A 13,506-nucleotide genomic window follows, 5' to 3' on the forward strand; every position below is an offset into this window, starting at 1 on the left:
GAATACCGTCCTTGGGAATTGGAAATCGTGTTCCTACTATATGAAATTCTGCACTGATATTTTTTCCATTTAATTCTATCGGTATTATTAATTTCCTTATGGTTTGAATGAGGTCCTCGTTTATCCCACGTAAATTTATTCTTTGAGTTTCGTCTACTTCTAAATCTTCGCGCAAGCAATTTATTTTGAGTATGTTTACCTGACTACCTGTATCTATCATTAAGTGTAATTTTTTTGTTTTAGCAGCGGACGAGTTAAATGTTATATGGTTATTTTCTATAGCTGTAACGATGTGGTAGCATCGTGCATTGGTTGTTCTGCGATAATCTGGTTTATGGAACGAGTACTACGCCCTTCGTTCGATACGTTGGCGTTTCCCGAGTTATTGTCGTGTCTACTTTCATCGTTTCGTTTTTTGTAACATGCATTAATATTATGGCCGTTTCGATTGCAATATGTACATGTTGCTACTTGTATATTATAGTTCGTAGGTGGTTGCGTAAAATTGTTTCTATTAGGTGGACGTTTGTTGCTACTGTTATTTGAATAGTTAGTTCTTGGATTGTTTCTACACTGCGATGCATAATGATTTCCATTACAATTATAGCATTTTATTACTGGCCTGTTAGTATTGTTTGGTTGCGATAAGTTATCTGTCCGTTGGTAATTATTTGTTCGCGTAAAATTATTCGGTTTCGTAAAGTTATTTGATCGAAAATTTCCGTTATTTCTGTTATTGTAATTCGTATTATTCGTTCTCTGATAATTATTACTATTGTTACGTGAAAAATTACTTCTGTTGTTTGAATTTTCATTTCTACGCCTATAATTATCCCTCTCCGTATTATATTCGACCTCTTCAGCTTTCGATAACTGTTTAGCAATTTCAAGGGTTTTCGGATTACGTGATTTTACTATCGTCCTAATCGGTTCTACTAATCCCTTAATAAAGCTTGCTAGCGTTTGTTCCTTAAGTGTTTCATGTATAATTTTTGCTTCTGTATCTATTTTACCTAGTGTACTGGCGGTACATAGTTGGTAATATAATTTTTCTACTCTATGGCAATAATCATTTACGTCTTCGTTATTGTGCACCCTAATAGAATTTAATTGTATTTGTAAGGTTGAAGCCGTAGCAGTGACCTCGAATGCGTCTGTTAAATAACTTTTTATATATGTCCACTTCGACACATTTTTATATTTAATCATTTCTAATGATCTACCTGTTAACCTTGTAGTAATGTATTTGGCTAACGTTGGTGCATTTGCTTCCTCTACTAAGCTTACTGTCATGTCGCATGCATTTATAAATTGATAAATATCGTATATTCCTGTACATAGTGGTATTAATTTAAAAGCGTCTTCTAATCTTATAACCACCATTTTCTTTGCGCGCTTTTTAGTTGTATAATCTAATGATTGAAATTCAAAACTCTCTGTAACTGTGCTACGCGTAGTGGGTTTAAGTGCTGGGCTTGGGTTTCTACTTGGGTTATCTTTTAACTGGGCTTCTAACTGGGTTTTCAACTGGGCTGGGCTTCTAATCGGGCTTAATAATTCAATTTGTCTATTCATTTCGTTTAATTCGTCTTCTACACTAGTGTTATACAATGAATTAGCTACGTTCAAGGGAGATGTAACTTCTTTGTCCATAAATCACTTCACCACTTATTTAATACGTTTCTCATAATAATAATAATTCAATAATTGCCCTTTAATATAATAATAATTCAATAATACCCTTTAATTCAATAATATTTCAATAATAACTCAACAATACCCGTTGATTCAATAAAACTTCAATAATAACTCGATAATACTCTTTAATTCAATAAAACTTCAATAATAATTCAATAATACCCTTTAATTCAATAATACTTTAATAATACCCTTTAATTCAATAAAACTTCAATAATACGCCCTCAATAAATTCAAAAAATATTACGTTTTACACCAATATACCTTTTTTTTTTTTTTTATTTCCATCATCATCACTACATGGGGGCCGGACTGTTCTCACATTACTTAGCCCCCATATGCAGCATCGTTTATTTGAATCAAATTTACATATAATATGGTTTCGGCTCGCAAGGACTGGGTACACCTTCCTTAGCTATCGCTAGTTACACCAATATACCTATGCTCGACTACTTAACAATACTTTTGTTTTAATTATGTTGCATACGTCTATGTAACAAATTTAAAATAGTTATTCACTCACAATAAAGCGGTGTTCCTTGATGGTGCTGCAACGTGACTTATTTGTTTTGTGTATAGGTTCTTCTTCAGAGTTGTCGCCTTGGAAGAATGATCAATTCCTCCTTGTTGACTGTAGCCTTTGACGGTTGCCTCCTTTGAATGAATATCCTACCGACTGCGCCAGTGTTACGTGCTGCCCCTTCAGGGATTCACTATGTAGATGATTTGAAAATAATAGTAGTCAAATTAGATTTATAAATACAATGTTTTATTAGAACAAAATGAAATATATAGTATCGTTGTGGTAATAGTAGTAGTAGTAGTCGTCTGTATATGGCTAGTGGCGTGAAGTCGCTTCTGCGTTGCTGGTCCAGGTACATCTGTCTTTACTGTGTTCCCAGCCCTCCTATATATGATGTCGGTTCCTTTAATGGATCCTGCGCATGGACGGGGCGGTGGATGTAGCTGGTTCAATAAGTTGTTATTCTCGCAACCGCCGCTTCGTAACTTGTTGTTGGCCGCTCCCCTTGATTAGCTTGCCAAAATAGAATGTGGTTTCTAACTATGAGGTTACGTCTAGGAGATCATAACAACTCAAGGAGAACTGCCTCTCCGAGTAGAATAATACTTATATACTAATACGTGAATTGAGTACGTAAAGCTATTCCTTTACAGCATCAAGAAACAAAAGACCAAATGTGTGTCGTAACCATTTGGCGATTTCGGAATTTTTTTCTTTATATTCCATTGATAAACCAAGAGATTGTATTTTCTTTCACCAAGAATTAGTCAAATGAAATCTACAACCAATTATATTACTTTCTGGCCAAACTTCAGTAACTGCATTTATAATAGCTTTTTCGTAATCAATAGTCACATTTGCAGGTGAAAAAATCAAATTCATATCTTTGCATTTTTCACAAATAGAACGAAGTGCAAAAATATAGGAAGATATTAGTTTATTTGGTAATAAGCAAAATATGAGTGGAACATAGTGGCCGTTTTGAAATCCATGGATAATAAACATTTGCATAAAAAAGCGAGTACAATAATCAAATGTCCCATCCATATAAACAGTATCTACCGAAGTCAAAAATTTTAAATTTGTGGAACACGAAAAAATAATAATATTTTCTTTTTCATTATTTAATAGTAGGAATTTTTCTTTTTGTTTTGTTTCAATATTTAAAACATTTAAAGCTTGGTGTACCTCAGAAATGGATTTTGGATTTGCTGGGAGGGTTTTGCGTCTCTTTTCATACATATTTTTTCTTATTCTATTAATGTCGTTTACTGTTATTTCTTTGGCACACTCATTATGTACTAATTCTTGTAAAATGATTTTTTTTGGTCTTGTACTTACGTCTTCTATCGCTTTCCTTTTGCACGAGGTATTAACAATTTGCCGATTTATGGTATTTTCATTAACAGCTTCGTGATGGTGTTCATTTTCCGTGTACAATACTTCATTGTCGAAATTTTTTTTTGTATATACTTATTACTTTTGCATCACATACTTTGTTAATGCATCTCCAACGAATTTTATTTACTCCTTCATATGCCTTACTAAATTTAAAATTATCAATCACAATTTATGGTTTTTCGCGTTTACTCGTAATTAATTGTGCAGACATTACTGTAGTTAAAACACATCAAACACTATCCACTGATCGGTGATCACTAGTCACTACTCAGTACTCAATACCGTAATATTTCTAACAAATCGAACCAACTATTGCAGCATGATATCAGATGACAGATTAGATAATATTATCTATGAAATAATATTTTCTGTCTAGATAAAGACGCATACAGGTATACAATTTTAAAACCCACCATATAAGATATTATACACCATAATATAGACTATTATATCGCAAAATAAACCATAGGTTTATCGTTATGAGTATTATGATACGTAAGGGTTCCCAAACTTTGAAATTCTATAATTTATAATTGGCGGAAAAAGGAATGACGTTTTTTCTGATTTGGCAGAAAAAGGTATTGGCGGAAAACGGAAAGGTAATTTTTGGCGGAAACCAGTGACACCCATTTGAGTTTTAACTAGAAACAAATTTTAAAGAGCACTTGGTTTGGCCCAAATTTAATTTTGTTCATTTATCTTACAACTTATTGTTTGTATAACAATACACTTTTGTAACATAGTAGTATGGATTCTATTTTTATAGCACTATCGTGATTATTGACCATGTTAAAATATTTAATTATTAAATGTTCGTTCATTCTGTTCTATTCTGCCATCGAGAAGTACTATTGATTGAACAGCTCCATAAACCATAGGTAAGTATTTACTATTTAGATATGATTAATTAGAATTTATAACATTAAAATTGTTTATTAACAATACATTAAACGTTTGAAATATTAAAATTAATTATAAACACACAAGACTGGGCGAGTTAAGTTTTTTTTTTTTAACTCAGTTAAGTTAATATGCATACACATATAGATATAGTATATATTATATTTTTAAGTACAGAAGTTACAAGAATTTTTACAACTCTATTCTCACAAAAATATTTTCTAAGATGATAAATGATAAGCTTACACCCATATTTAAAAATATTTTAGCACCACAACAACATGGATTTCGCAATAATAAATCATGTCTTACTAATTTAATAACTACTAAACATCATGTAATACAATCATTCTCTAATAATCAACAAACAGATGTTATTTATACTGATTTTGAAAAAGCCTTTGATAGAGTAAACCACGATTTATTAATTAATAAACTACAGGAAATCGGCTTTGCAAATCCCCTATTATCATGGTTTAACTCTTTCCTAAGTCAAAGAATCCAATTTGTCAAATATAAAAATTTTATATCAACACCTATAAACGTAATTTCTGGAGTACCTCAAGGCGATCACCTTTCCCCTCTCCTATTTAATTTATTTATAAATGATGCTGTGTCCTCCATTACACACTCCAACATTTTATTATTTGCCGACGATGCAAAAATTTACAAAGCTATTTCTTCCCCCGATGATATTAATCTTCTTCAAAGTGATTTAGCTTCATTTAACGAATGGTGTATTTCAAATAGTCTTTCATTAAATATTGATAAATGCCAAATTGTTACTTACTCCAAAAAGCACAATCCCTTGCATTTTAATTACCATATATGTGACATTAACTTACATCGTTCGTCATTGTTTAAAGATTTAGGGATTTTATTTGATTCCAAGCTATTATTATGTTATATTTTATTATTTTAAATTATATTATATTATTGTTATCTATACAAATATATTGTGAATTGGACTTTTGTCCGTATTAATGAATAAATAAAAATAAAATAAAATAAAATTTGTACCAACTAATGCTTCCTTTACCAGTCATATCATTATATGACTGGTAAAGGAATAGCAAATTTAATCTTAGAAAATCTTAAACAATTTGGTATCAATACTCAATATTTACGTGGGCAAGGATACGACGGGGCAGCTGCAATGTCCGGAAAATTTAATGGTGTCCAGGCTCACATTAAAGAAATTCACCCAAATGCTCTATATGTTCATTGTTCAGCCCACTCGTTAAATTTAGCTGTTTCTAAATCCTGTAGTGTACCAGCCATACGCGATTGTCTTGGGACAATAAGTCAAATCAGAGTTTTTTTATTTGTTCAAAGCGGAAGTCGGTTCTAATTCAAAAAATAGAAAACTCGTCAGAAACACCATCTAAAAAAACGCTTAAAAGAAGTTGCGAGACTCGTTGGATTGAGAGATACCATGCCGTTCATGACTTTTTAGAACTCTTTGAGTATGTTGAAGAAGCTTTGGAAGATATTTCTGAATGGAATGACAATGATACATCTGAAAAAACAAGACGACTTAGAATCTCTATGTTAAATTCAGAATTTATAATTTGCTTGTTTGTTTTGAATAAAGTATTTGCATTAGGTTTAGTCTTATCAAATGTTCTCCAGCAAACAAGTATTGATCTCAAAGAAGCTATGTCATTGGCACAAAACACAAAACAAGAACTTAAAGTGATAAGATTGAATGCTGAAAAAGAATTTGGAGACATTTTTGAACGTGTAAAATCACTGGCTGAGAAAATTGACATTGCGATAAACATACCAAGAATATCAAAAAGACAAACCAACAGGTGTAACATTCAAACAAACGATCCAGAAATATTTTATCGAGTGTCAGTATTTATTCCATACATAGACAAATTCATTAATGAATTGGAAGAAAGATTTACAAATCACCAAAATACATTGACAAGCTTCCATTCCTTATTTAAAGAAAGTGGTTATGAAGACGATTTTATATCTCTTACAAAACAGTATAGTGAAGATTTGGAAGATATTGGAAATTGTGATGAGGTATTCAAAAATGAGTTCAAACTTTGGCAACGAAAACTTAAATCACTATCAGAAACGGATAAACCAAAAAATGCAATGGACGCTATTTACATATGTAATGAAGCCATGTACCCAAATATTTTTAAGTTACTTAAAATATTAGCAACTTAACCAGTTTCTTCTGCCACTAATGAAAGGACATTCTCAACTCTCAAAAGAATTAAAACTTACTTACGCAACTCTACTTCTGAGGTACGTTTAATTTAAATAATAGTATTATTGATTATAATTAACTTAATTTAATGTTGTAATTAATTTTAATAGGGAAGACTAAATGGTCTAGCTATGCTTTCGATCAACAAAAATGATTCAATTACTCCTGATGATGTGCTGGTTAAACTATCCAATAAAAAAAGGAGACTAGAATTTTTATTATAAATAATTAATAATATAATATTTATAATATTCTGTACTTACTATGTGCATAATAAATAATATTTAACTGCCATGAGTTATGTAAACCTTTGTATTTGTTTTGCTATTTTTCCTATTAATATTTATACGCCCCCCCCCCCCCTAGAGCAAATTTGAATGTACGCCACTGCTTGAAATTCTCATCAAATGTTTATGTTAGCATTTTATATACTAGCTGGTTATCACATATAAAAGACAGGTTAGCACGTCATATCAGATACGAAATAAATAAATTGCAGTTGTGCGCACCCATGGTTTTTATGTTATCGTGCTTTCTAGGTATACATTATATCTGAAAGCATAACATGTTTACTCAGTTGTTAACACCAAAGTATTATATTTTACCCGTTCAGGAATTAATCATATTATGTTCTTTGCAAAGTAACATTGCCGCTCGTTCTTTGTATAGTTATCCGAGAATTAACTATGATTTCTTTTAAAGTTTTAATAACATTAACTGTGGAATTATGTATCACAACATGCTGTAGTACAGAAACAACTGTATCAGGTAAGTATTTACTTACAGTACTTACTGTATTTATATTAAAATATCAAATTGATAGTAGGAATCATAACACTCATAATATATTATAAAAGTTATCAACAAAATAATAATTTATAAATCTTAATACGGACGGACCTTTATAATTTATAATTAATGTATTGAATACTTACCGAAAATGAATCGTAATTTTATTTTATTTTCACTAGGATATATTAAATATAAAATTAATTTAAATTTTATGCGTCTTAATATTATTATTCGTTAAAATGAATTAAACACAAATCACAATAAAAAAATAATTCAATAGTTTAATATTATGAGTTGTATTATATTAAAGATAACATGTATATACTTTCTGAAATTTGGCCATATTTAATATTTTTAGTGGACTATAAACCAACTAGAAGTGAACACGTATGACATAATATATTGTCTGTAACCTACCCATAGTTTGTAAGGGCATAGCTGTTTTTTTGAAAAAATAAAAATAGTTAATTAAATTGTAACGTAATCGTATATACATTATACATATACTACATTATATACTATTCCGAATTTAAAAATTGTCTAATCAATAATAAATACGTAGGTATTACAAACGGGCGAAACCGTTTTCGACCAAAAACGTACCCTTCCCTTTTCGGCCGATTCACTTTTCGACCAAATTTAAAAAAGGTCCATTCCCTTTTCGACCAAAATTGTACCCTTCCCTTTTCGGCTGATTCACTTTTCGACCAAAACAAAAAGTTTTGTAATATGATTTGTAAAATAAATAAAATAATTGGTATATAATTTTTGTAAAATTGTGGCAATTATAATTTTAAAAATTATTTAAAGTATAAGTTACATAAAATGTTGTAAAATAAAATATAAAAAAAAATTTAAATATAAGAATACCTATTATTAACATTAGTTTTGTGTTAATATGTCACACTGTGCATAATATTTTATAAAAAGAATAACATAATAATATACAATTTTTGTCAATAATTATTAAGTCTAATAGTAATGACTAATGTGTATAATATAATATTAAGAAATAAACTAATAGGTATTTAATTGTTGTAAAATAATGGCAAATATTATTAAAAATATAAGATATAGGTATTATATAAAAAAAAATGATATAACGTCAATATAATTGTGTTCTGTCGTCGTCTGAGTTTTGTTAGCGCTTTTCATTACATATGTTTGAAATAATTGTTTGAAACCAACTTAACAAAATCATACCTAAAAATAATTTAGTGATATATTTACTATTAAGTAATAAAAACGCCGAGCTATTTTAATAAATTATTTACTGTAGGTATCTGTCTAGTTGTCCGTTTTGATAATCTGATATATATTTTTCATTTTTGGATTTTCTCTCTCGGATTGATCGATCTTGAGTACGGTTTGGCAAGTGAACACTTCTAAGTTTTATATAAATTTCAGTTTGTACCTCATCAATTAAAACCGCAAGCAAATTAAAAATGGATGGAGATTCTTTATAAAAGCCTCGATTGAAATTTGCATGGAAGGATTCACAGTTATTAGTCGTGCGTTGTAAACTAGAGCTTGCTGATGCCCATATTTCTGGAGGATAGTCACAATTGTCTGTTAAATAGTTGTCAATAAGATAGTCTGCATATTTGATAACTTTATCATCTATAGGACGATCAGCCATAAAGTTTTGAAGAAAACAATCTAAAACATTATTTGGTTCTAGAAAAAGCAATCCAAAGTGTGGCGCAACCATATTCCAATTTCTGAAGATCGGTGTTGATATTCAGTAGCCAGTCCTACTTTTTGGTTTTGGCGATACCAAGCTTGGATTAAGTGAAACCTACACCCAATAATTTGAGTTTGTGGCCAAATTTCATAGACTGCGTTAATTATAGCTTTTTCAAAGTCTGTCGTTACATACTGTGGCAATAATGTTACACCTGAAGAAGTGCATTTTTGTAATATCAAGTGAAATGCATGAATGTAAGTTTCGGTAGTCTTGTTTGGAAGTAAACAAAATATTAATGGAATATAGTTTCCGTTTTTAAGACCATGGATAGTGAACATTTGTGTAAAAAAACGAGCCGAATATTTAAATGTCCCGTCCATATATAATGTCTCGATTTCTTTTAAGAATAAAATGTTCGAGGTACATGAAAATAAAATTATGTTTTTCTCTTTGTCATTCACATATAAAAAAGGCTCACCTTGTTTAGATTTTATGTGCATTTTTTCCAACGATGAATGAACTTCTTCTACACTTGTGGGACACGATGGCAATACTTTGCGCCGAGCGTCGTATACATTTTTCCAACTTCTTTCGAGATAATTGTTTTCGGTCTAACTGAGGGTGCATCGACTGCTTTTCGTTTGCACGCTGAGCTAACAATTTGCCTCGATATTGTATTCCGATCATATGGCTTATGTCTGTGTGATAAATTTTCACGATGGTCTTGTACGATATTTTTATTTACTGTAAACACTTTAGCATCACAATCCCTTCGAATACATCGCCAACGTGTTGAATTAGTTTTTTTGTTCACTGATCCGATACTAAATTTATAACAATCTAAAACTAATAACGGTTTTCCACGATTACTTTCGATAAATTCAGCCATATTAAGTAAAATATAATAATTTTGAACGCTGAAAACAATAAAACCGATGCAACGAGTATGATACACGCACAGACACTAAAGTTATTGCACGAGCATCGGTTTTACAAAAATTAGACAAGCAACGAGAGAATTTAATCAGTTATTGATATTTTATCTTGGCTATAAAAGATAGTGACTCTCTACAATACGTATAACGATCAGTCTTGCAGGTACATACTACATATTATACTGATAAAACTATATATTATGGTAGTAACCATCACAGTCGACGATCACCGATCGTATATAATAAATCGTAATAATTGTAATAAAAAAAAAAATGTTAATATATGGGTATTTTATTTTACAAAAATTATATATCAATTATTTATTCTACATATCATATTACAAAACTTTTTGTTTTGGTCGAAAAGTGAATCGGCCGAAAAGGGAAGGGTACGTTTTTGGTCGAAAACGGTCTCGCCCGTTTGTAATACCTACGTATTTATTATTGATTAGACAATTTTTAAATTCGGAATAGTATATAATGTAGTATAATATGTATAATGTATATACGATTACGTTACAATTTAATTAACTATTTTTATTTTTTCATACTAAAAATAAAAAACTTTAATTTAGTTAAATTTTTTTTTCAAAACAACCAATTTATAACTTTTATTGTTAGAGAAACGTTGATGCTAAAAATAGTTATTTAAGTCAAGTAGTTGATTCTTTAGCAGTTTTTTAAAATATCAATATTTTTTTGGAGCTAATTACCTAATTCAAAATGTAATAACTTTTTAAAAAAAATTTTTTTGAAAAATTTTAAGATATGTAAATCTTAATATATTTACTATCCATATACAATTTATAATTTTTTTACGTTTAACTATTGTATCAATTTTTCATTTTGTAATTCGTAAGGTCTTGTGACCCTGTATAATATATTATATAATATTCACCTATAGAAAGCAAGGCCTTTAGTAGAGAAGAATAAAAAGAACTATAACTACATTATATATTTCAATGTCATCATGTTTATTTAATTCAGTAATTTATGTATGTCTAGATTGCAAAGGTAAGGGACATTATACAATAATATATATCTAATAAATTTTACAATTTATTTTTGGAATCTAACCATGATATATAGCAGAACTTGGTCTACCTTTAATATTTAAGATTTTTTATTATGTAACAAACTTCAACTTTATCCATTTATATCACATTTTTAATAATGAATAATTTTGAATTTTTTGATCGCTCCGATAAATAGGTATATTGTTTTTACAATGATATTATTTGTATATTATTTTTTTTTCTCTGTAATAAATACAAATTCAAAGTACATTTAATAGTTACTGCAGGGAAAATAAAAGAAGATATGGTTCCAATTTGCTCCACAATAGGTTTTTTGTGGGACACTGTGTAATGCGTGTAATAGCTGCTGTGTTAAATTTGAATTCAATGATATTGGTTGTATTATTACTGTGTATGAAAAACGATTCTGATTGCAGATAGATTGTCAGCCTATATTACTTAATATTTACCTATGATAGCAAGCCTAGGCAATTTAATGATATTTTTTAACTGAGTTCAGTTCGGTTGATAGTAAAAATTTTAAAAAAATTTTAAGTTATCCAAATTTTTTTTTAAACTCGGTTAAATTAAAAGTCATAGGGAAACTTACAACCAACTTACTAACTTAAGTTGAGTTTTTTTTTAAAAATAATATATAAGTATAGTCAGTAATAGGGTTTTTCATGCAATATTCATGCAATATTAATCATCAATAATAATAAATTATAGTAAATTAATATTGTATTCTGTTTATTATAATTATTTATGTATATTAATTTTACTTATAAATTAACGTAACTTTTGGATTTGATTAAAAGTAACTCGTTATTTATTTAGTTTATATCAATAAAAATCAATTGAGTTAAAAATTAAGTTTACATAATTAAAAAGTAATTAGGTACATTTAAAAATGACATTATGGTATAAAATTTAATTATATACTTTAAATATCTCAAGAAGATATTATACCCATGAATAATATTTTTATATTACAACAAAATGACAAAATTTGTTATTATTATTTGAAATATCTAATTTGGTATTATATTTATAAATTTCTACAAAATAATATGCACATTTTTGTGATTTTGATGATTATCTTCAAAGTTTTTAAAATCAAATGCATCAAAAAAAAATTGTGTGCTAGGTATATTTTTAACTTTCTTTAATAAAAATTTATTAGGTACATTGTATTAAATAATTTTGACTTAGTGAAAATTTGTTTATAGACATTTAATGAAAAATATGTTCTGAGCGAGTACACACGTTCAATTATTTTTTTTTGTCGATTTCAGACTTAAATTATACTAATTTCATAATGGATTTTTTAACTTTTATACCATTTTTTAATTTAAGCTTTATTTTATACTCAAAACTTGTTAAAAATTCAATTGTGGTAAAAATCCACATACAATCACAGAGAATGTTCATACCATCAAGTTTCATTACAGTTGTTTCACTCTAATTTTTAAACTAACAGAGCTAACCGTGATCTGCTGAGCGTAAATTTGCTATTATGTTACACGTCTTGTAATACGGGCACAACAATGAACAAATACTTGTGTGCGTCCTCTTAATTGAATATTCAGATGAGAATCTTTGAGATGAGACCTGAATCCAGTCTGATATCAGCCATGGTGGTTATTTTGTTTTCGTGTTTAAACCTATAATCGTGATTACTATGTTAATTTGCTATGTTCCGCACTTCTAAGACGGAGACAACAAATTGTTGTGTGAGACGTCCTCTTAACTGATTGATAATAAATAATAATAGTTTGTAGTTGTACTTAGGTAGGTACTACTTGTTCAAAATCACTGTTATCACGACGACTCTAATAAACCAAATATAAAAATTATATATTTGCTTGAAATCAATAAATAATACATGTGTATGTCCTTATTGAATTCGTAAAATGTTTTCATTATTTGACGTAGTACGAATATATGTGATCACTTTTCGATTTACTTTTCGTGAAACCGCATTGGCAGTTACCAATTATATATACAGTGTATACATATTTTAAGTCTATGTAGGATGGCAGTGGTGAGTATTTTGTAAATAGAGTCAAGTAGGCTGATTCCTCTGTAATTTTCTGCTCTTGACGAGTCACCTTTTTTGAAGATTGGGCATACGATGGTTATTTTACAATCACTCTCGATCTGTTCACTTAAAAATGTCTATACCTAATGTAAATATATAGACGTAATATTAAAATCAAATTTATATTTACGTATATGGTATACCAATATTTACATTCATTATATAAAAGCCACGGGCCGAAGAGGTGCCGTAGCCAATATCCTCATCAGCCCCCCCCCCTTCC

General features: G+C 29.2%; 1 pseudogene; it reads left to right on the top strand.

Moving 5' to 3' along the window:
- The first annotated feature begins 5,576 nt into the window (after positions 1–5,576).
- Positions 5,577–6,976, top strand: LOC132938828 (52 kDa repressor of the inhibitor of the protein kinase-like; annotated as a pseudogene).
- The last annotated feature ends 6,530 nt before the right edge of the window (positions 6,977–13,506 follow it).

This window comes from Metopolophium dirhodum, chromosome 2, assembly GCF_019925205.1.
Source record: "Metopolophium dirhodum isolate CAU chromosome 2, ASM1992520v1, whole genome shotgun sequence".
In the NCBI taxonomy this organism is placed as follows: Eukaryota; Metazoa; Arthropoda; class Insecta; order Hemiptera; family Aphididae; genus Metopolophium; species Metopolophium dirhodum.